Genomic DNA, 23529 nt, shown 5'->3' on the forward strand with positions numbered 1-23529 from the left:
TGCCCAGACCTAGCTGTTGTCGGCATTTGGGGAAATGAAGCAGTGGATGGAAGATTCTCTCTCTCTTTCTCTCTCTCTCTGCTTTCCAAATAATTTTTTTTAAACTGACCATTTGATTCAGTTATCAGAAAGCTTAATTATATGTCATATGACTTGGGTTTGTTAATCTCTGAGAAATCTTCAAAAAGTTCATGAACATGCATATTATGAAAAAATACACAGAAATTTTCAAGTATTTTTGCACCAAAATAAGCTTCTCATTTGGTTCCATTTTTTATGGGCTTCTTGAAGTACACTTATAGTTCCTCAAACAGTTCCTGTAACTGTTGTGAAATCTAAACATGGATCAGGTGTTTCTAATGAGAGTTCAGAGTCTGAAATTAGTTGTGCTCTACACGTACGGTAGAGTTGGGAGACTTAGTAGGGAAAGTATAAAATATATCACTAACAATTTTTATACTGCACATGTTGAAATGATATTTTAGGTATATTTTATTAAATAAAATATATCATTAAAATATTTCCCATTTCTTTTTTATATTTTTATTCATGAATTACATATTTATAAAGTATAGTTGTATATAATTACAGGATAGTGTTGGACCTCTCAGTTGTAGAGATGCCCACTTGCTCGAGAGGACGCCCAAAAATCCAGACTCCAGACCAGTTGATGCAAAAAGCATGAGGTATTTATTGTACGTTTGCGCAAACGGGCCCCCACCTAAGGCGGTGAGGAGCCCTGAGCGGCAGTTTCACACAGGTTATATAGTCAACAAATTAGCATATGGGATTGGCCGGTTCGGAGGGACAATTAGCATACCGGAGAATGCTGAGGAGAGTGCTGAGGGAACCAGCTGAGGAGAATGCTGAGGAGAGTGCTGAGGGAACCAGCTGAAGAGAATGCTGAGGAGAGTGCTGAGGGAACCAGCTGAAGAGAATGCTGAGGAGAGTACTGAGACTCTCCGAAGGGGGAGTGGCAGCTCTGCTCTGGGCATGCCTAGAGGTTCTCTAAAGGGGATAGACTTTTCCTTCCCAGAGAACGTGCCCGCTGGACCCTGGGGAACATCTAACCTCTTAAGAAGCCCCCGATATCTGCCCAGGCATAGTTTCTTGTCCCTCTCCCCCATAAGGGTCCTTCAATAGCAAATGAAGCAATGCTATGGTTTTTAAATACAATGTGATATGATAAAAATCAAGCTAATAAACCTATCCATCACTTCAAATTCGTGACATTCTTGTGATGAGACCATTTGAGATTTATATATCAAAATGCACATTCACGTGGCTCTGCAACAGATCTCCAGCAAAATAAATCAAAGTTTTTGTTCCCCTCTGGTGCTTCGTTCCCTTGGGCTGACCTTTCCCGGTTCTCCCACCCTCCACTGTCACCTTTTTCAGCGTGGCTCCTGGAACACTGCTAACCACATGTTGCAGTCCTGCTGGTTCCCACTCTGTGCACTGACTGTCCCCGGGGATAGTGCTGGAGAGGGACCACGGCCGTCCAAGGCTCCTCTGTCACTCACCCTCTGCTTTGCTTCCATGCCTTCCTCTCCAGCACACCCGGCAAGCTCAGCGACTGTCTTCAGCTGCACCTCCTAGCTCAAGTCTTCCTCTCCCAGGGACTGTGGCAATTTTCTTCCAAAGTCCTCACCTTAGGGCCCTTTGTTAACCCTTTCTCAGCAGTCAGCCAGGGCACATGGAACCCTGGGGCTCCAGTAGCCAGTGGCTCTGTCAGCTGCCTCCAACAGCTCCCCTGCCTAGCGACTTGGTAAATGGGTAACCTTGCTCTTTCCACGCAAAGGAACATGGTTGGATGAGCACAGAGCCGTTGCTGCTTTAGCAAATCGAGATATAGGCTGCTTGGCACCTCCACTGGGCCTGGTTGGGGCGGGGAGGCAGGGGACGGGGTGGTTGGGGCAGGGGGTACAGGGGAGATGGGCACCAGGGTCTCCTCTTCCTTTTTGCCCCAGTCTGCCTGGAGACTTGGATTCACCCTGGGCCTGGGGAATGCAAGAGAGCGACAAGGCAGCTATATGCATCCTCTACGAGCAGACTTCAGAAAGTTCGCGGAAGCTTGCAATGAAAAGTTTATTTGGGTTGAAAAAAAATTATGAAGTCCACGCATATGCAGGGTCTTCAAAAAGTTCATGGAAAATGCTTGTTATCAAAACACTCTGCATGGATTTCAAACTTGTTTTGCTCCAAAGTAAACATACAAGTTCATTTTTAAACAAAGATTTATTTATTTATTTGAAAGGCAGTTACAGAGAGGCAGAGGCAGAGAGAGGTCTTCCATCTGATGGTTCACTCCCCAGATGACCACAAGGGCTGGATCTGAGCCTATCCAGAGCCGGGAGCTTCTTCCAAGTCTCCCATGCAAGTGCAGGGGCCCAAAGACTTGGGCCATCTTCCACTGCTTTCCCAGGCCATAGCAGAGAGCTGGATCGGAAGTGGAGCACCAGGGCCTCGAACTCACTAAGCCACAGCAGCAGCGCCTACAAATGCATTTTCCCACGAATGTTTTGAACCCCCTCCAGGTGTCTGAGTTGGTGGGGGGAATGGTGTGGAGGGGTTCTTTGTCATCAGACAGGACCATCCCTGTGCCCCCTGGGAGCCCCCAAGGGCCAACTTCTCCCAGGACCCCCTGGCTTCTCCCATTGAAGATCCGAGAAGGAGGGTCAGGGCTGCAGACCGGCAGGTTTGAAAGCAGCTCCACCCCACCCCCAGTCCACCCCTTTCACCCACCCCGCCCCCGCAGGTTCCCCCAGGCAACCGCACAGCTGTCCCCAAGTCCGATTTAATTCAATGTGTGTGCTCTGAATCCCAGAAAGGCAAACTCCCAAACAAAGAGCCGCTGCCCGCGCCCCGCTGCCCGCCCCCACGGGGCTCTGGGGCCAGTAGCGCTGGCCTGTCTAGGAGAGAAGGCGCCGGGGACGCGGAGCTGGCCTCGGAGCGCAGGAAGCGCGGGGCGCGGGGCTGGGAGCCGGCTGCCCGCGCGCTGACCCTGCCTGGGCGGGCGGGACGAGCCGGGTGCGCGCCGTGGGCGGCGGGCGGCCCCGCCAGCGCCTCTCCGCGCCGCTCCAGGCTCCGGCTCCAGTCGCTGCGTCCGGAGGAGCCCCGCACACGGGTAAGTGAGGGTGGCGGCGGGGAACAGGGAAGGCAGAGGGGGTCCTGGGCGAGGCGTCCCTGCCTGTGCCACCCTGCGCCCCGCGCTCCCAAAGCCGGACCGGCCCGGGGCCGGGAGGGCCGGACGGGGGCAAGGGGAAGCCGACTTGCAGAGAGGCGCGCGGCAGGCGACCTCCAGGACACTCACGTGGTTGTGTGTCTGCAAGGCGTGTGCAGCGGCTGTAACGCTAACTACGTGTCCGCACTTGGGTCTTGGGAGAGAGCCCTGGGCCTCTGAAGGCCTTGTACTGTCCAGCGTCCCCGGGTGCCCGTCTGCCTCGCTTCCTGGTGGCATTCATTTGTCCACTCTGAATTCCAGGGTGCATAAACCCGGGTGACAGGTCCAGAGTCGTGCTAGCTGGACGTGTACCCCAGGCAACCCAGGTTTTGCTCAGTGCAGGGCTGTGCGTGCATTGGGTGGGCATTTGTGGGAGCGTGACTGGGTGGGCCCTGTCACCTGCCTCTGCGTGCCCGAGCCTGCATGTGCAGCTTGCTGGCTCCACATGGAGAACCCTGATGGGACTTTGTGGGAAGTGTGTGTGTGTGTGTGTGTAACCAGCATTGTGTGCAGAGTGGATATGTGAAAGTTGCCTGGAAGAAGAGGCAGGGAGGAGGGCTCCCCTGGACTGGACAGGGTAGCATGTTCACTGGGGCAGAAGCTGCACAGGGCACAGGAGTGAATGCTGCAGGGGTCCCCAGTAGGCGGCACATGTTAGGAGTCAGGGGTGGCCTGGCGGGATGCCTGATGCTCTCTAGGGAACCAGCTGGGGCAGAGAGCGAGGGTGGTATCTGTAGTCTGTGTTTAATTTGTGGCCAGCTGGGATGTGGTGGAAAGCAGCTGTTGACATCTGAAGAGCTGGGTTAGTATCAGAACTTAGCAGTTGTTTGTCAGTGGCACTGGTGCCTGGAGCCACCCTCTGGGTCTCTGTGGCTTTGTGTGCACAGTGGGACCCACAGCCCCTGTCCTGCCTGTCTCCCGAGGTGGCTGGCGTCTGAAATGAGTGAGCACGTGGGAAGTGCCAAGACAGCAGCGCAGCCCCTGGAGCAAGGTCGCTGCCGGCCCCCACGTGCAGCCGGGCTGGTTTCGGGAGCGCGCGGGTGGCCCGGAGTTGTTCCATCTGGGGTGGTAAGGGGAGACATTGGCAAGCTGCTCCATGTGATACTGAGCGAAATGGGAGTGCCTGCCCAGAGCCAGCTTTTTTGGCCTCTGGATGTGGAAAGTCTGTATAGGCCTGTGCTTTCCCACAGTTACTGCATGAGTGCCTTCTGCGGCCTGGCTTTGAGGATCTTTAGAAATATTTTTATATTCAACAGAGAGAGACAAGAGCTCCTTTGGCCAGGTTTACTCCCTAGACACCCACAGGGCTAGGCCAAAGCTTGGAACTCCTCAGTCAGTCCAGGTCTCCCATGTGAGTGACAGGAATGTAATTACTTGAGCGGTCACCAGTGCCTCACCAGAGAGTGCATTGACAGGAAGCTGGAGTCAAGGGGCCAGAGCCGGACACTGAAGCCAGCCGCTCCCAGTATGGGACGCAGGTGTCTTTTTTTTTTTTTTTTTTGACAGAGTTAGACAGTGAGAGAGAGAGAGACAGAGACAGAGAGAAAGGTCTTCCTTTCCGTTGGTTCGCTCCCCCTAAATGGTTGCCACGGCCAGCGCGCTTCTGCCGGCACTGCGCTGATCCGAAGCCAGGAGCCAGGTGCTTCTCCTGGTCTCCCATGGGGGTGCAGGGCCATCCTCCACTGCCTTCCCAGTCCTCAGCAGAGAGCTGGCTTGGAAGAGGAGCAACCGGGACAGAATCCAGCGCCCATATGGGATGCTGGTGTCGCAGGCGGAGGATTAGCCAAGTGAGCCGTGGCGCCGGCCTGATGCAGGTATCTTAACTGCTAGGCTGTTACAGAAACCTGGGCTGGGAAAACTCCCTCCATTCAAACAGGCACCAGAGACAGTGGAGGACCCAAGCAGTTTACTACAGCAGCGGGCTCAGCTGGAATCAGTTCTTGAGAACTGAGCAACATCCCAAATTTCTTATAATATTTACAGGTTCATCAGCATCACACCTCAGCTGTTACAGCATTGGTGGGTTTAAATTGCAGCCTACGTGACTTAGGACCACACTTCCAATGGTCGGTGGGCCCGGTATGTTTGTAAAAAGAGATACCAGGGGCAGTTTTATTAGGACAGATTTATGACTGGAGTTTATAGAAGCAGAACTTAGGACGTCTTCCCTCCCTAGACCAGATAAGAGTGGGCAGCTGCTTCGCTAGTTAATTGCGAGCAGCGACTTAAAGTTTGTGTTGGGAGGAGGGGTCCGCGTTTCTTTCTTTGTCTCTGGTTGTGCCATGTTTCCTCTACAAGGCCACACACTGGCCCCTGTCGCTGTTTAAATGGCCTTGCAGCACCTGACTCTCCAGAGAGCCTCCCTCCAGATGAACCCAGCAGGCTGTCTTGCTTTTATCCTGATGCCGACGATGAAGCAGGAGGAGCACTGGGCACAGTTGGCAGCCAGAGAGATAGGAGATGAAGCAGTTTTCCCCACCAGGGCCCCAGGTCTGGATTGTCAGCTGTAGAGCTCCTTGGGGTTATGGAGCCGTCAGTCCCGGGGCCAACCCTGAAAAGGGCTAGGAAGGGCGGGAGGGAGAATCACGCACAGACAGCATTGCGCATTGGGATGCAATTAGGTGGTTGGTCCACCCCTGGTTGCAGAGACGTCTTTGCACCTAGAAGCTGTTTAGTGACTGTTTGTGAAAGGCAGGCGCTCTGGCAGGAGATCCTGGAAACCCCGGGTCAGGCAGTGGCTTGGCTCTCTGCCCATTACGTGCTGGGCAGAGTCACGGGACGCCTCTGGGTCAGCTTCTGCACTGGTCACGGTCGGCTGTCATTCCAGATTATCCTTCTGACCTCAGCTTAAGCTCCGCTTCACTTGCTCAGAGGCCTTTCCTAATCCCCCATCTAAAGTGGCCACCTCCCGGCCACCACGATGTGGCCCTCCACTGCTCTGAACTCTGTGTCCTCTTACCGTGTGAATGCTGGGGGGGCTCGGGGCTGCCTTTACCCTGTCACCTGCCACGGACACCTGCCACGGACACCAGCCCACGGACACCTAGAATGCAGGAGGTGCTTGAAGCAGTGTTGTGATGTGAGCGAGCGAGCAGATAAATGGATACGGAAGGGGTGCACCTGTGGTTTCTACCTAGTGCCCTTCAAGAGGGAGCAAAGTGCCACAGGCTGGGCCCCGACAGCTCAGACTTAATCTGAGTCGCAGGCTGGCTTCCCAGTGGGATTTCCTTTGGAGGAAAGGCTTCCCCACTAAAACAATGCTAGGACACCACTGAGACTCACAGAGTCAACGCCAAGGTGAAATAACAGTCCTGGGGTGGAAGCTATGGACACTTGGCCTCCAGCCGGGATGGAGGCACTGATTCCGACACCCCGAAGACCTTATGCCACAGATCACTGCTGCTTGGCCCGTGGAATTCATCCACTGATTCTTTTTCTGCAGCTGATTTAATTTCCTGACTTTCTGGTTTAGGTTAATATGAAAGTGATTTGTGGGAGCTCTGCTCTCTGTGAGACAAGCTCTAGGCAGGGAGAGGACATCAAACTCTACAAGGTGCGCAGGCCACATGCACACACACCAATCTTGGAGAGCCTACCCATTTAAAAATATTTATTTATTTGAAAGTCAGAGTTACAGAGAGAGACAGAAAGAGATTTTTCCATCTGCTGGTTCACTCCCCAAGTGGTTGCAATAGTCAGGACTAAGCTGGGTCGAAGCTGGGAGCCAGGAGCTTCATCCAGGTCTCCCAGATGGGTTCACGGACCCAAGCACTTGGGCCATTTTCCTCTGCTTTTCCTAGGCCATTAGTAGGGAGCTAGATTGGAAGTGGAGCAATCAGGACCTGAACCTGTGCCCACATGGGAGTCGGACATAACAGGCAGCGGCTTTACCTGCTACGCCACAGTGCCAGCCCCGAGAGCTACCTATTGAGGGCACCGTGTCTGTCATTGACCTCTCTTGGGTGTGTTACCAGGCAGACTGCCCAGATGTGCTGCACACCGGCAGGTGCCCACTGAGATGGTTTTCCTGGAGTAGTTGGCGTTGGAGAAGAGCCCTTGTGCCGAGAGCAGAGCCGAGTGCCGGGACGGCTGTGTCCTGTTTGGCAGCCAAGCTCCCTGCGGCTTCCAAGCGCGCCTCCGTCCAGCACACTCCCTCATCTCGTCTCTTCCTGTAAATGCAGCTGCAGACAGCAGTGGGACTGCTCTGCCCGGCACCGGGTCTGCATTTGGGGCACAGACCACAGGCTTGCCACCACCTTTCCTAAACCCCGTGGGAGGAGCGCTCGTGGCCAGCCTGGGTGGGGATGGAGGCTTTGTGGCTTTGGCTGGTTACCGAGGGCAGGTTGTTGAGGAGGGAGCCCGTGGGGGAAGGAAGGGCCGTGTACCGGAAGCTGGGATCCTCTCTTAATTCCTCTGGACTGCTGACCTGGCTTCTCGTGCGAGTCTCAGCTCTTGCTGACTCACGTGGGTTCTGCTTCCGGGACAGCGTAGAGCAGTGCAGAGGGGGAGGTGGGTGATCCTGTATACAATGTGCATATCTGAGGGGGCTTCAGGAACATCCTGGAAAGATGGAATTAAAAGTTTCAGGCCGGCACCACAGCTCACTAGGCTAATTTTCCGCCTGCGGCGCCGGCACACGGAGTTCTAGTCCTGGTTGGGGCGCCAGATTCTGTCCCGGTTGCTCTTCTTCCAGGCCAGCTCTCTGCTATGGCCCGGGAAGGCAGTGGAGGATGGCCCAGGTGCTTGGGCCCTGTACCCGCATGGGAGACCAGGAGGAAGCACCTGGCTCCTGGCTTCGAATCAGCACAGCACGCCGGCCATAGTGGCCATTTGGGGGGTGAACCAATGGAAAGGAAGACCTTTCTCTCTGTCTCTCTCACTGTCTAACTCTGTCTGTCAAAAAAAAAAAAGTTTCAGTTTATTTTGATGCAAAAATGAGTTTAAAATCCATGCATAGTTTTTTCATAATATACATTTTCCGTGTACTATGACAAAATGTTTTCAAAAAAAGTTCGAAAAACTTTTGCACCCAAATAAACTCATACTTAACACAAAAGTTCTTTTTAATTTTTAATTTATTTGACAGAGAGCTCCCATCTACTGGGTCACTCCCCCAAATGCCCACAACAACAGCCAGGACTGGGCCAGGTTGAAGCCAGGAGCTAGGAACTCTGTCTGGGTCACCCAAGTGGGTGGCAAGGACCCGACTACTTGAACCATCACCATTGGCTTCCAAGGTGCACATAGCAGGGAGATGGGGCCAGGAGCAGGATGTGGGGATTGAACCTAGGCAGTCTGATGTGGGACGGTATCATAACCCTAAGCCAACATCCCACCTCCCATTAGAACTCCTCCTGGGTCTCCCACACGCATGGCAGGGCCCAGGCACTTGCGCCGTCTTCTGCTTTCCCAGGCGCATTAGCAGGGAGCTGGATTGGGAGGAGGAGGAGCCAGGACTCACACCAGCACTGCCACAGGGGATGTGGGCGTCCCAAGCTGTGGCTTAATTGGCTCTGCCACAGTGCCCACCCCAACTCGTACTTTTTTTTTTTTTTTTTTGACAGGCAGAGTGGATAGTGAGAGAGAGAGACAGAGAAAAAGGTCTTCCTTTTTGCCGTTGGTTCACCCTCCAATGGCCGCTGCGGCCGGCACATCTCGCTGATCCAAAGCTAGGAGCCAGGTGCTTCTCCTGGTCTCCCATGCGGGTGCAGGGCCCAAGCACTTGGGCCATCCTCCACTGCATTCCCTGGCCACAGCAGAGAGCTGGCCTGGAAGAGGGGCAACTGGGATAGAATCCAGCGCCCCAACCAGGACTAGAACCTGGTGTGCCGGCGCCGCAAGGCGGAGGATTAGCCTGTTAAGCCACGGCGCCGACCCCCAACTCGTACTTTTAATTCCATTTGCCACCAACTTTTTGACCTCCCTGTATTCACCAGATACCTGGCTATGAACCTTGAACCACCAGGCCCTGAGAAACACGTAAGGACCTAACCCCCGACCTCAGCGCTTTAGTTGTTGAGCGTAATAAACCTCCCAGGAAGAGATGAGGAAGCAGCTGAGTGCAGACTGTGGCACCCGCCCAGGCCACAGCCCCAGCTCCGAGCAAAGGGGAGCTAGTGCAGAGTAGAGCAGGCGTGGGCCTGGTCCTGCCCCTCCCTGTGCGCGTGACCATCCATGTGTTGTGTGACCTGGCTGGGCTTCAGCTTCCGCATCTGTAGGCGAGGAAATGACCGCTACCTCCTAGCAGCCATTCAGTTCAGCCTGGACAGCTCAGCTTCCCAGAGGGCCACGGAGTGTCTGCTGACCTCACTACCGCAGTTTGGAAAGGGCTCCTGGCGAGGAGGGGCTGGCGGCCTTGTGTCTACTGTGCCATTGCCTTTAACACTGATCCGATCCTCCCTGTCGGTAGTTAGTGGTGGAGGGGCTCTATGACCTCCTGCTGGGTTGCCTGAGACCAACCCAGCACCCCTCTTTCCTGGGGTACCTTCCCAACTGGCCACGGCTGCTCCCCACACAGCTACGAGGAGGTCCTGTGAGCCTGCGCAGCTCCACACACAGGGAGTCAGCTGTTGGCCTCCCTTTTTGGATGGGGACCCAGTTAGGGCAGAATCAATCCTTTCCACAAGGGGACCATCTGAGTGCCCCAAGGTGCAAGTTGGTCGTTGGTTTCTTTGGAAATTAGGGAGGCTTCTGTTTCATATCCAGGTCCCTGCCTTTCTGATGACATCATTTATGTTATTTAAGAGTTGCTTTAGGTTGTTTACTACCTGGATGTGTTTAAAAGGCTCAGGAGAATAGAACAAAGGGTCGGAGTAGAGATGGGCATTGTCGCTTTTGTCTGAGGTCTGGCACTAATTGAAAAACAATAATCCTATAGGACTCACTCCCCATTCTGCCTTTATTAAAAAAAAATTGTTTGTTGGTTTGTTTGTAAGACAGAGTGACAGAAAGGAGTGAGATCTTCCATTCTGCTGGGTCACTCCCCACATGGCCGCAACAGCCAGGGCTGGGCCAGGCCAAAGCCAGGAACTTGGCAGGGGCCTTATCACTTGAGCCATCTTCCACTGCCTTCCCAGGCACATTAGCAGAGAACTAGATCAGAAGTGGAATAGGGGCCGGTGCTGTGGCATAGCAGGTAAAGCTGCCGCCTGCAGCGCCAGCATCCCATATGGGCACCGGTTGAGTCCCGGCTGCTCCACTTCCGATTCAGCTCTCTGCTATGGCCTGGGAAAGCAGTGGGAGATAGGTCAAGTTCTTGGGCCTCTGCACCCTTGTGGGATTCCCGGAAGAAACTCCTGGCTCCTGGCTTCAGATCAGCCCAGCCATTGTAGCCATTTGGGGAGTGACCCAGCGGATGGAAGATCTTTCTCTCTCTGCCTCTGCCTCTCTGTAACTCTGCCTTTCAAATAAACAAATAAATCTTAAAAAAAAAAAAAAAAGTGGAGCAACCAGGTCTCGAACCAACACTCCATTACGGGATGCTGGTCACAGGTAGCAGCTTCACCTGCTGTGCCACACTGGTCAGTGTTCCTCTAATGGAGAAGTGGAGCAGTTAGGCTGGGCTGGAGGAGGGAGGAGTGACTTGGTCATCTCTGGGTTGGAGCAAGGCACAGAGAAGGAACACGAAGGTGGCATGCAGCTATCACTGCCCACTCAGAGGCGTAGGGCAGCCAGGCCTTTCTCTCTGAGAGGGCCAAGTGAGGCAGGAAGTTAGTGCTGGAAGCAGTCCCAGAGAATGGAAACAGTAGGTAGATTAACCTGTAGGATAGCGCTCAGCAGAGGGAAGACTTCTGCTCAGCTGGAAACCTGCCCAGTCCCGGTGTGGGGTGCATGAGAAAGGTGTGGGGAAGTGGAATTACAAGACAAGCTTGTTTTCGGGTAGCATCTGGCACAGTGGTTAAAGAGCTGCTTGAGATGCCCGCATCCTGTATCCCAGGGCCTATGTCTTCTTCCCATCCAGCAGTGTCCTAACGCTGGCTTTGGGAGGCAGTAGATGATGGCTCAAGTGTTTGGATCCCTGCTACCCATCTGAGAGACCTGGATGGAGTTCAGGGCTCCTGCCTTTGGCCTAGCTCAGCCTTGGCCATTGCGGCCACTTGAGTGAACCAGCAGGTGGAAGAACTCTCTCTCTCTCACTCTGCTTTTCAAATATAATGAAAATCAATAAATTTTAAAGTTTCTTAAACTATGGAAATATGCAACTGTTTAAACAAGTGATAAGAGAGGCCCAGAAGTTTCTTTCAAAAAAAAAAAAAGGAGGGAGGGAGAGGATAGATTTATTTTGGTGTGAAACAATCCATGAAATCTATGTTTTTCTGTAAAATGCATTGTCCATGAACTCTGGAGAACTCTTTGTATGCACGAATTTCCAAAGTTGTCGCACCAGAATAAGCTCAATTCCATTTTCTATGAACCTTTTAAAGGTTTATTATTTATTTGAAAGTCAGAGTTGGAGAAAGAGAGAAAGAGAGAGATGGAGATCGATCTTCCGTCTGTTGGTTTACTCCCCAAGTAGCCACAACGGCCAGGGCTATACCAGCTCGAAGGCAGGAGCCCAGAGCTTCCTCCGGGTCTCCCACGTGGGTGCAGGGACCCAAGCACTTGAGCCGTCTTCTGCTGCTTTCCCAGGTCATTAGCAGGGAGCTGGATCAGAAGCAGAACACAGACCAGCGCCCGTATGGGCTGCGGACATCACAGGGGGCAGCTTTAGCCGCCGTGCCACAGTGCTGGCCACGATTTTCCATGCACTTTTTGAAGTGCCCTTATCTTGTACACTGGAAATGGACAGGGGGCAGGAGGAACTTCCCTTCTCCCTTTTGTGAGTGTAAGAAGGAGAACTAGGTTAGAAAAAGCAGTGATCAATAACAACAGTACAAACTTGGCAAGGAGAATCCGCATTCATCCCTCTGAGCTGGTCTGTACTCTACCCTGGTTTTAATTTACTGTCTACAGATACGCTTGGGTAGAGCCACTGCGTTTATTGTTAAATTCACTAGATGCGTGACCAGATGACGTGGGTTCCCCAGGGGTCTTCAGACTGTTTTTGTAGGACCTGCAAGCTAAAGCTGATTTTTACGTATGGCGGAGATCGAAACAAACAGGGGAAAAACAAAGAATATGCTGCAAGGACCATATGTGGCCTGCAGGTTCTGCACTGCTTACTAACTCCTCTTCCTGCAAAAATATTGGCTGAGCCTGAATCTCTCCAACCTCAGCATGGGATGGCCAGCTGCCAAGTGATCCTGTGGTACTGAGCACCGTGTCCCTGGGTACACTCTCTGAGGTGGCCATGAATTCCTCTGGGCTGCAGCCTGGCAAGCCAGCACCACCATCATCATCATTATTGTTGTTTTTGCACTCTCCAGGTCCTCCTAGTACACGTCCAAGGTTGAAATGCCCTGCCCCAAGGCCCCCGTTCCCAGGGTGGGGTCAGGAACCAGCAGCATCCGTATCCCATAGCTTGTTAGAAATGCAGGATGCCAGGCCACACCGCACACTTGCAAACTCGGAAACTCATGGCTAGGGGCCAGCTGCCTGCTCCCCACGTGATGCCAATGCACGTTCAAGCCGGAGAACTCCAAGCCTCGCCAGACCTGCTCATTGCAGGCAAACCTCACCAAGGGGTGAGGTTGAGAGAGGGGGACCCTCAGGGCCTCAGCTGTGAGCCTGGAAGCAGCCCTGGTCGTTACCTTAGACACAGCCCCGCCGGAGGCCAGAGGCAGCGAAGGGAGCTGCGGGCGCCAGGACTTGGTGCTGGAATCATGTCCCAGTAACAACAGAATCATTCCCCAGTAGCAGCCGTGGACTCCTGCCTACAGCGTTATCAGTTACAGGAACTTCCGCCTGGGGCTCTGTTCTTGTGACGGCAGGTATGCTTACCTTTTAGTAAATTAACTTATAGAGGGGCCCCAGTTGGTGGCTATTTGAACATGACCACTGAGCTGTCTCGGAATAACGTACAGGCAGCAGTTTAGCCCACTTTGCCAGAGCGCCGGCCCCCCAAAATAAGCCAGCTCTTTTCATACCTGGTCAATTTGAGAATGGAGGCGTGACATGGCCTTTCTGGCCAAATGTGGGAGGAGGCTGACTTCGAAGCTTCTTTGGCCACCTGGGACGTGCAGTGGCTTCCCGAACCTCAGAAGCAATGCTGTGGCAATGGTGTGGGTGGTGCCTGATTAGGGAGTCAATCCGGGTAACACCGAGAGAGTTCTGGTCCAAGTCCGTAACGTCTTCCCTCCGGTGGTTGTGGGTTCATTGCCATGTGCACGTGCTGTTGCCTTGTCTGAAAGGTCAGGTTCCTTTAGACAAGAATCTGTGTGCCTGGCCCGCCTGCATTGAGAAGATTCTACTGCTTTCCAGAGGGGTTCTTAAGCCCCTAGAAACTATGTCTTACAGACTGGGATGAAGAAAGGTAGTTTATTTATCGGGGAGCTCAGCAGCTTCCAACCCTTCTTCAGTAAATGACATCACCTTGTAGACTTCAGACCCACCAGATTTACACCCAGGTCCCAAAGTGAACTCTGGAATTTAAATTTGGATGCATAAGTGTTCTCTCCCTCGGTCATGCACAGCGACACATGGATTTATGGATCTCTGTGGTGTAGGGGGAAGCCAGCTAAGTGGGGCCTGGAGAACGGGGAGACCTGGCTTCATTGCCAGCTCGGCCTCTGGAGGCATCCCTGGGGCCCGTGGAGTCTCTGAGCTTGTGTTTGAGACACGGCGCTTCTCCTGGGCACTGGTAGTTGAAGGCTTGTGTGTGCCTACCCAGTGACGGGAATGTTGAGAACCAGTGGGCCCCTCTGCGAGCTTTAGAACCCCAGTCATCAGTGGTCAAAGCCTTCCCTCCAGTTTCAGGGCCCCTAAGTTACAGCTCCCTGGGAAGCTGCTCTTTTAGGCCAGCAGCTGAGCCACGGTGTCTTGTCCCAGAGACGAGACAGGCACTGTTTAAAAGCCAATGGGAACTATACAGTTTCAGCTCCTGCCGCCCGGAAGGGGTTGTCTGTCTGCTCCCGGTTCCCGGAGAACAGGTTGTGCGTGTACTTGAGCACGGAGCGCTGTAGGCCGTGATGAAGGCTTTTATAGGGAAAACCCCAACCCCTCCCCAGAGCAAACTCTCCTCCAGCCCAGCTGAGCCCTGCCGGAGCCACAGAAGCCCGGGCACCCGCCATTCCTCTTGTTGCTGCTGCTGGCGTGTGGAGGAGGCGGCTGCTGCCCATTCAGCCAGCCTTTGTGGAATCCAGGCCTCGGCTCGGGCCATCAGGGTCACCGCCTCAGCCACCTGCGCTGTCTTACCTCCTCCAGGGAGAGGAGGCAGTGGGGCGTGATGGCTGTGCTGCGCTGGTGACCGACCCAAGGTCTCACTGCCAGTTAGGGCGACGTTGGTTTTCCATCCGTGTGTGTGCCAGCCCAGTCCCCCAGCCAAACAGCAGAAGACCAGGCTCAAGGTCAGTGTCGCCCTCCAGCCCCCTCCTCCTGGCACCAGAAAGGGTGGCGGGGGAGGGGAAGGCCGCCTCCTGCCTGGACTCAGGATGCCCACAGGAGCCTCTTCCTGTGAGCTCCTGGGTGTCCTCTGCAGATCCCAGACAGGGTGCTTGCCCACCCAGCCCTCAGAAATGGTTTGATCCCTCAGCAGTGGCTGCACGGTGGACGGTGAGGGGCTGCCTGGGGAACTTGCACTCAGCTGGGCATACCTCCCTGGGGGAGGGGTGGCTGTTTCCACCAGCCATGGGCAGGCCCTCTTGCCATCTCCTGGTATGATGGGGCCCACTTGCCGGTGGCAGGTGCCATATTTTAAAAATGGAATGAGGGGCCATGGAGCACAGTTGGGACCCAGCAATTCTGCTCCCCAGTGTTACCCCAAGGCATTGAAAACAGGTGTTGCAAACAGCGACATGTGCCTGAATGTTCACGCAGCCCTGTCTGCTGTGGCCAGGAGGTGGAAACAACCCCAGTGTCCATCACAGACGAACAAATAAGCCGAGCATGGCAGCAGCACGCATGGAATATTATTCAGCTAAGAAAAGTAGTAGCATCCTGATACATGCAACAGCACGGAGGAACCTTGAGATAGCTGTGTTCACCGAGAGAAGCCGGATGCTGAAGGCCGGCCATGGTGTGATTCCATTGCCATGCGCTATTAAGAATGGGCCATGGCCGGCGCCACGGCTCAATAGGCTAATCCTCTGCCTGCGACCCTGGCACCCCAGGGTTCTAGTCCCGGTCGGGGCGCCGGATTCTATCCCGGTTGCCCCTCTTCCAGGCCAGCTCTCTGCTATGGCCCGGGAAGGCAGTGGAGGATGGCCCAAGTGCTTGGACCCTGCACCCGCATGGGAGACCAGGAGAAGCACCTGGCTCCTGGCTTCGGATCAGCGCGCTAGCCATTGGAGGGTGAACCAACGGCAAAAGGAAGACCTTTCTCTCTCTGTCTCTCTCTCTCTCTCTCTCACTGTCCACTCTGCCTGTCAAAAAATAAAAAAAAATTAAAAATGGGCCAGTCTACAGGGATAGCGGCAGATGTGTGGTGTCCAGGGGGCGGGAGGAATGGACATGGGGTCTCCATTTGGCTGTGGGAATGTTCTGGAAGTAGATGTCACACAGCATTGTGGCTGTAATGTCGCTGGCGTGTACACTCTGAAATAGTTACCGTGGTAGATGTTGTGTGTGGTTCATTCCAAGAAAACAGAAAATCGGGGTGGGTTGGGGCCAGGTGGAGATCAGCAGAAGCAAAACCATCCAGAACGTGGAGGGTTTTTTGGATCATCTCAGGGGCCACTTCCAGCTGTAAACCCATCTCCTGGGGTGCCATACTGTCCCAGCTCTCCCCCGGCTCGTTTCGGCCATGGGCTTATAATACGCCATGGAGGAATGAAAAGCCGACGGCTGGTGGGGACTGTGTCCAGTGCTAGAGTTGGGTTCCTTTGCAGTCCCAGCTTTGGAGGTGGTAGGAGGTGAGGAGATGTGATCAGAGGAGTATAAGGTTGGCGGAGGGGTGGGGGCTTTAACACACCCCATCAACCAGAGAAGCTGTACTTGATATATTGAGGGCTTCATGAAAGTTTGCTTGAAAGAATCTTCCAGAATGCCAGTTTTCTCATCACACACAGGAAGAAACTGTGGCTCCAACAGGAGCGGTGACTCCCCAAAGGTCAGTGCTTGGCTATCTACTCAAAACCACACAATACACCTGTTGCTAGTGTCACTTTGCAAGCCCCTTTCTTTGGGGATCATGGGAAAAAAGAACGTCCCTCCCCTCGCCACTCCTCTCCTGGGATCCAGGAGCACACACTTCTCCCCCATGCTCAGCACCAGCCTTTCCTGGGAGGTGGTGGGCATGTAGTGCCTGCCTGGCTATGGCCTCGTGCACCTGCCTCCTGCCCAGGCAGATTTCGGTGGGAATCATACACGCATTCATCCAAGGAGACAAGCAAATTAGAGACCCTCCTCTGAGTTTGGAGAAAAGGATGGGCTGTATCCTTCTCTGTGATTCAGCTGGTGTTAGTGAGAGCGGAAACACTTTCTTTGTGAAAGTCATCTTTGAAACCCAGTGTGTCCAGATGCAAACCATGTGTGCCTGGTGCCCAGGGACAGGGATGGTCCTGTGCGGGAGGGGCTGTTAGGGTTTGATGTCTCGCCATCAGCCTCCTCTGCTCCTCCAGCTGAGACCACCCATGCAGTTAGGCAGCCTGGGCCAGCTGCCCAGCGTGGGGGCTGCTGGGAGGAGGCTGGACCGGCCAGCCCTCGCTCATCCCAGGCAGCCCAGCCTGGTCTCTGCCGTGGTCTTCCAGAGTCACGGGAAATTGACTAACACATGCCTGCTACTTCTGCCAGAGAACTGGGCCCCTGGGTGTTGTTTTAGAATCCACTTAAATGAGTGCTCATTCCTTAACCCCAGACTCGGGTTTATAACCTGCGAGACCGTTTGGGTTTATTTAATTTAACCTCCTAAGTGATGACTCTCATTCGCTGCAACAGGAAATCCAGTTCCCCGTTGCTTTGCAAATTAAACCCAAGACTCTCTCCTGGCGTATTCCTTCCTGGTCACCTCCTCACCTAATCCCTGCTCATCCTCTAAAACTCCTACCCAGAGCTTCCTTGTCCACACCCCTGAACTTCAGACTTGTGCTAAAGTGACCTTGATGTGTCTCTCTCCCCAGCTGTGAGCTCTTTGAGGTCAGGCACGGTTTCATTCATTCTCTTCTCTTCATCCTTTGGGGGTTTACGTCTCCAGCACGTAGCACATTGTACGCCACGCAGATGTCCCACGAGTTAATAGATTAATTATTGTGATTAATTCATCCCAGAGGGAAACAGATACATGAGCAACCAGACCGCTGCTCTGATGAATGGGGGGGGTGGGGCGTGAGGCAGGCAGGCTTCCCGAGGATTGGCACGGGTAGAGGCAGGAGATGTTGACTGCGGGGGGGGTCAGGGAGGGGGCAAACTGGTAAAGCATTCTGTGCTGGGGTGGGAAATGGTGACGCGAGAAGGGGGCGGAGTGTGGCCAAGATGAGGGCCACAGCGTGGAGGGGTGCGGGGAAGGAGGTGGACTCAGTGTTGGACGCGCTGTGTGGGAGAGACCTGGCCCTTGTGAGTGACCCCAGAGCTCCGTGGACATTTCTGGGGCAGCAGCTGTGACCCGTTCCCCACCCACGCTGGGCAGAGGGCCAGCCCGGAAGAGATGAGCTGTGAAGACAGTCTCATCAGTGAGACGAGGGACAGGGGACAGGAGTCGGAGACTGGGTGGCCATGCTGTGTGGTGTCACAGTCCACTTTGTTCTGCTGGCACAGAACACCACGGACTGGGTCATTTATCATGAACGGGAACGTGTCTGGCTCCTGGTTCTTAAGTCCAAGAGCATGGTGCCGGCATCTGGCGGGGACCCCGGTGTTGCATCATTCCATGGTGGAGGGCGGAAGGGCAAGAGACAGTGAGAAAGAGCAGACAAGTGGGGGCCACGCTCACTTCTCTAACAAATGCACCCACAGTAGCTAAACTACGCCTGAGAAGACAACAGGAATCCAGGGCCTCGTGAGCCAGACGCCGTGTAACTAGGCGCCCACCGCCCAACCCTGTTCCCCTGGGATCACGTTTCCAGCACTTGAATTTGGGGGACACAAGCAAATCACAGCATTCAGACTGGGGCAGGCGGGAGACAGGGGAGAAAAATCCAGAAAGAACAGTGCCGTGCAGCCAGTGGCGGAGAGAGCGCTTCAAAGGGGACGTGTGATCCACGCTTCAGACTGAGAGCAGAGAAAGCGCCTTTGCTTTGGCCATCAGCAGTGACCTGGGAATGAGTGGAATGGAGTCAACCAGTGCGGGGCAGACTGACCAGAGTGGGAGTGGAGCCCAGGGCCTTGGTGGAGAAGAGGACAAGAGAAGCCTGGTGGTGACTGATGAGGGATACAGACCCAGGAAAACGTGGGAGACTGGAGACACAGAATATGTATGTGTCCTGAATCTGTAGGCTGGGACTCCTGCTCCTCACCCGTATCCTGGCTCCGTATCCTGCCCTGATAAAGGACTGATTGGCTGGAACTGCAGTTGCATTTTTCCTTCCTTTTGGAGAGGGACTTTCTACCGAGAAGGTCAGAGCCTGAAACACGAGGAGTCTTCATAAGGTTGATGCATGAAAGAACTGTGTATGGATTGCAACTGTTTTTGCACCAAAATAAACTCATCCTTTACAATATATTTTTTAATCTGCAAGGCAGACAGATGGGTGTGAGGGGGAAAGAAAGAGACTCCCATTCACTGGTTCCCTCCCAAAATGCCTGTGGCGGCCAAGGCCAGGGGCCGGGAACTCAGCCCAGGTCTCTCACATGGGTTCCACTCTCTAAGGCATCGCTGCTGCCTCCCAGGGTCTGCACCGGCAGGTGGCTGGAATCAGGAGCGGGAGCCAGAGTGCAGACCCTGGCAGTCCACTGAGAGATGCAGCACTTTAGCTGATGTCTTGCCTGCAGGACGAGATGCCATGAGCTTTTTGAAGGACCCCTGTGTGGAGAGAAGGCTGAGCTGTTCTAGCAGAAAACCAACAGGATAGCGGCTTAGAGACCAGGGAAATGTCTTGTTCGCTCATGGATCAGTCCAGGAGATACGCGCTCTTCTGCTCCACACAGTCACGCAGGGATCCAGGCTCCGGCCTCCCATGTCCCTGCCACCACCGCCAAGGGCAGCTGTGGTCTCAGAGTGGAATGGCCAGACGGCAGCATCCGTGTCGCCTGGAAGCTTGAGGGCAGTGCGGTTTCTCAGCCACACTCCAGGTTCCTGCATCAGAATCTCAGGGAGGGGGAGGCCAGGCCCTCTGCTTTCGGAAGTCTTCCCGTGATTTCAACACAGCCTGAATTTGTCCTTGCCTGTGTGATTGGAGCTGGGTTTCAGGCTTGTCTGTGGCTGCCGTTCTCAGGAAGGGGAAAGAATGGGGAAGAGTGCAGAGGCAGTGGCTTAAGGTCCAGGCAGCGAGTGGCCCTGCTGCTCCTGTTCCATTGTCAAGAAGACAGTATGGGGCCGGCGTGGTGGTGCAGCGTTGGGGTTAAGCTGCCACTCAGGAAGCCGGCGTCTCCTATCCGTGTGCCGGCTTGCATCCTGGCTGCTCGGCTTCTCCTCTAGCTTCCTGCTAATGCACTGGGGAAGGCAATGTAAGACGGTCCAAGTGCTTGGGTCCCTGCACCCACACTTGGGAGACCTGGTTGGAGTCCCTGACTCCTGGCTTCCACCTGACCCGGACGCAGCTGATTGGCGGGCATTTGGGAAGTGAACCAGCGGATGAAAGATCTGTCTCTTTCTGTCACTCTGCCTTTCAAATAAATGAATAATTTCCCTTTTTAGAAAAGGATATGGGGCTGGCGCTGCGGCTCAATAGGCTAATTCTCCGCCTTGCGGCGCTGGCACCCCAGGTTCTAGTCCCAGTCGGGGTGCCAGATTCTGTCCCGGTTGCCCCTCCTCCAGGCCAGCTCTCTGCTGTGGCCAGGGAGTGCAGTGGAGGATGGCCCAAGTGCTTGGGCCCTGCACCCCATGGGAGACCAGGATAAGCACCTGGCTCCTGCCTTTGGATCAGCGCAGTGCGGCGGCTGCAGCGCGCCTGCTGCGGCGGCCATTGGAGGGTGAACCAACGGCAAAGGAAGACCTTTCTCTGTCTCACTCTCTCACTGTCCACTCTGCCTGTCAAAAAAATTAAAATTAAAAAAAAAAAGAAAGAAAAAGAAAAGGATATGGAAAACAGGAGTTTTTAAAAAAGGAACTACTGTCTGGCCAGCCCTCACTGTGTGGAGGAAGGAGAGGAAGGAGTGTCTGAAAAAGACGCCCAATGACCCGCCCGCCTGCCCCAGATCTGCCATTTGACTGCCTACTGAGCTTCCTGGGATCTGACACGCCTGCTCTCAGTTTCTCACAGCCCCACCCCTGCAGGGCCGGGTTCTGTGGCCCTGCCGGCTCCGGGTTTCCCCAGCCTGTGTTGGAGGTCGGTTTCCAAGAGCTGGAACAAATGTAAGAAAGAGCAGGTGTGGAGTTAGGCTAAGGGGGCGCCTCCCTGCCCGTCTTCAGTATCCCTCCACACTGCCCTCCATGGAAGAACCTAATGATGTCCCAGGTGTTTCCCATCAGTGGAACCATCCTGGTCCCATCTGCGCCTTGTTTGGATGATTCTCAAAAGGACTTTGTGCTTTGATGGGTCTGCGTTTCTCCTCTGAGGCTGGAATTGAAAGAAGACGAGGGGGAAGAGAGGTCAGTGCAGAGAGGACCAGGAAAGCCGGGGAGGAAGAAGACAAGGCCAAGTCCATGGCTGGTTTGTGCTGGACTTTCCAGGGGGCCGCTGGCCACTGCCTGCCCTGAAATGGTCTACACAGCCCTGGAGCAGGAGCAGCCGCAGCGGTGTGGCCGAAGGCTCGCTTCTCCTCTCCGCTCCCTTTGACAGGTTAGCCCGGGACTGGACAAGAGCAGAGTAGGCTGGGAAACACCCTGCTGGGTGGGTGGCGGGGACTCACGTACTTGAGCCGTCATTCGCTGCTTTCCAGGCACACTAGCAGAAAGCTGATCAGAGGTAGAGCAGCTGGGCTACAAACCAACGCTCTGATATGGGATGCAGGCGTCCCAAGTGGTGGCTTACCCCACTGCGCCACGGAGGGAAATAGTTATGTAACTCCTGAGGAGTCCGGGAGCTTGCACGTGGCTCTGTGGTGCACCTGTCCATTTGTCCACTCCTTTGTTCATCCGTTCTGCAGCTGTTGACACCTGCACATCAGGTACTGTCTTAGGTGTTAGAAAACTGAACCGGGGGGTGACATTTGGCCTAATACTGAAGTCGTCACTTGGGGACACTTGCATCCCACATCAGAGTACCTGTGTTCAGGGCCCAGCTCCGCTGCTTCTGTGCACCTTGGGAGACAGTAGATGGTGGCTTATGGAGCCGGGTCCCTGTACACATGTAGGAGACCTGAATTGAGTTCTGGGCTCCTGTCTTGTCTCCTCTCTCTTTCTCTTTCTCTCTCTCTCTTTCTCTTTCTCTCTCTCTCTCTCTCTCTCTCTCTCTCTCTCTCTCTCTCCCCCTCTCTCTCTCTTTCTGTCTTTCAAATAAATTAAACAAATAGCTTTGTTTTAATTGAACTCAGATGTTAGCAATTCGTGCAATGAGTGGCATGCCTTGGGCTCAGTCATGGGGGTTGGTGACAATGGGGGTTGGTGACAATGGGACTAAGAACAGGAAGTGGACTGGTCAAACCTATGAACGTGGAAGGGGTGAGGCAGAAGGACTCGGGGCTTGAGGAGGACTGGATGCTGTTAGCAAGTGCCATGTCGTCGTGGGGAAGGGCCAGGATGTGACATCCAACCAGGGACATTTTGTAAGAGACATGGGGGGCCAGCGCCGTGGCTTAACAGGCTGAATCCTCCACCTTGCGGCGCTGGCACACCGGGTTCTAGTCCCGGTTGGGGCACCGGATTCTATCCCGGTTGCCCCTCTTCCAGGCCAGCTCTCTGCTATGGCCCTATTGTGGATGTTTGGGGGAGATACTCTGCTGCACCCCAACACCAACCCTCAGTCCTCAGTTTTTAAAAAGGCAAAGACGTGCCCAGGAAGAACATAGCAGAAAAGGACAGTCTGTGGAGGAGACAAACTGTTTGCCCAAAGATAGGAGCAGAGCCCTGACTAATACATGGAACGTGTGTTGGTCCTTGCAGATAAAGTGACGCTTAAGAAAACATGTCACCTAGGGCAGGAAGACTGAGAATTCTTTGCGCTAGGATTTTAATTCAAGTTCCACCTACATCACCAGCCACGGGACTCTGTAGTTAGCAAGCAAACCCTCATGTGGCCCACATGGTCCACTCTGCTTCTGGGCAATGGCCCTAGCCTAGCGCCCTGCCCTGCTCCCGGGCTCTGCTAGGCACATCTGGCCACGACTCCCTCTGTGCATGGGGGAGAGGGTCCTGGGTCTGCGGAGGAGGAGGAAGCAGGCCTCCCCCAGTGGCACAACCCGCCTCATGGCACACCAGGCCCTGATGGAAGTGCCTAGGGCGTAGCTTTGCCAGCAAGGCGTCTGCGGCTGCTTCTCTGAGCTGTCCCATGGTGCCAGTGCCGGGCTGACTGCTGCCCCGGGACCCCAGCTTTGTTCCACAGGAGGGACAGGACCCCCGAGGCTGCCTTACCAGGGAGTCACGGCCATCTCAGCAGAAACCGGGGCCTGACCGTGACTTTCACATAAGAGGGCCTCGTGCCTGACTTGCACCTGGCCCTACCCTGGCTCAGCCGTGCCTGATGCACACTTCCACGGCAGGGCTGAGGGCCGGGGACTTTCAGGGGTGGAGGGGACTCTGACAACTCCAGGTGTGGCCCCCTCTGAGAACAAGCGGACCAACCATCCCGGTTTTCCTGGGGTGTTACCCAGGGTTAGCACTAAAAGCCCCATGCTCCGAGAAACCCCTGTGTCCCGGGCAATTCGGGGTTGTGAGTCACCCTGCCTGGGAGCAAAATCTCCAAGGTCTCACCCCAAACCTAGCAAACCAGAACCCCTGGGGGAGGGGCCACGCATCTGGGCTCTGGGGTCTGATGCGTGCTCAGGACAGCTGCTGTCAGCAAACACCCAGAGAAGGTGGCGACTTGCCCGGGCACAGGTGGTGAGTAAAGAAAGGGCGGAGCCGGAGGAAGAGTTCCCAGCACTGCCATGGCGCTGCCCGCACCACAATCAACAGGGTCGGAGCAGAGTCCCCGAGGCAAGATCATCACGGACGATAGCGTCCATCACTAAGGCCTGCCAAGACCGCATCACTGCTGTGGTCTGCGGGCTGCATAGGGACAGGTGCCTCCAGAGAGGGT

At 54.6% G+C, this 23529-nt stretch overlaps 1 protein-coding gene across 1 annotated transcript in view; it reads left to right on the forward strand.

Annotated features, from left to right (window-relative positions):
• Window positions 1-3083: 3083 nt before the first annotated feature.
• TSPAN11 (tetraspanin 11) overlaps window positions 3084-23529 on the forward strand; it is a 53783-nt gene continuing 33337 nt past the window's right edge. Inside the window, exon 1 of the mRNA XM_062195463.1 lies at window positions 3084-3127. The gene's annotated coding sequence lies outside the window, so the exon portion shown is untranslated. The remainder of the gene's footprint in view (window positions 3128-23529) is intronic.

Source organism: Lepus europaeus, chromosome 6 (assembly GCF_033115175.1).
Source record: "Lepus europaeus isolate LE1 chromosome 6, mLepTim1.pri, whole genome shotgun sequence".
Taxonomy (NCBI): Eukaryota; Metazoa; Chordata; class Mammalia; order Lagomorpha; family Leporidae; genus Lepus; species Lepus europaeus.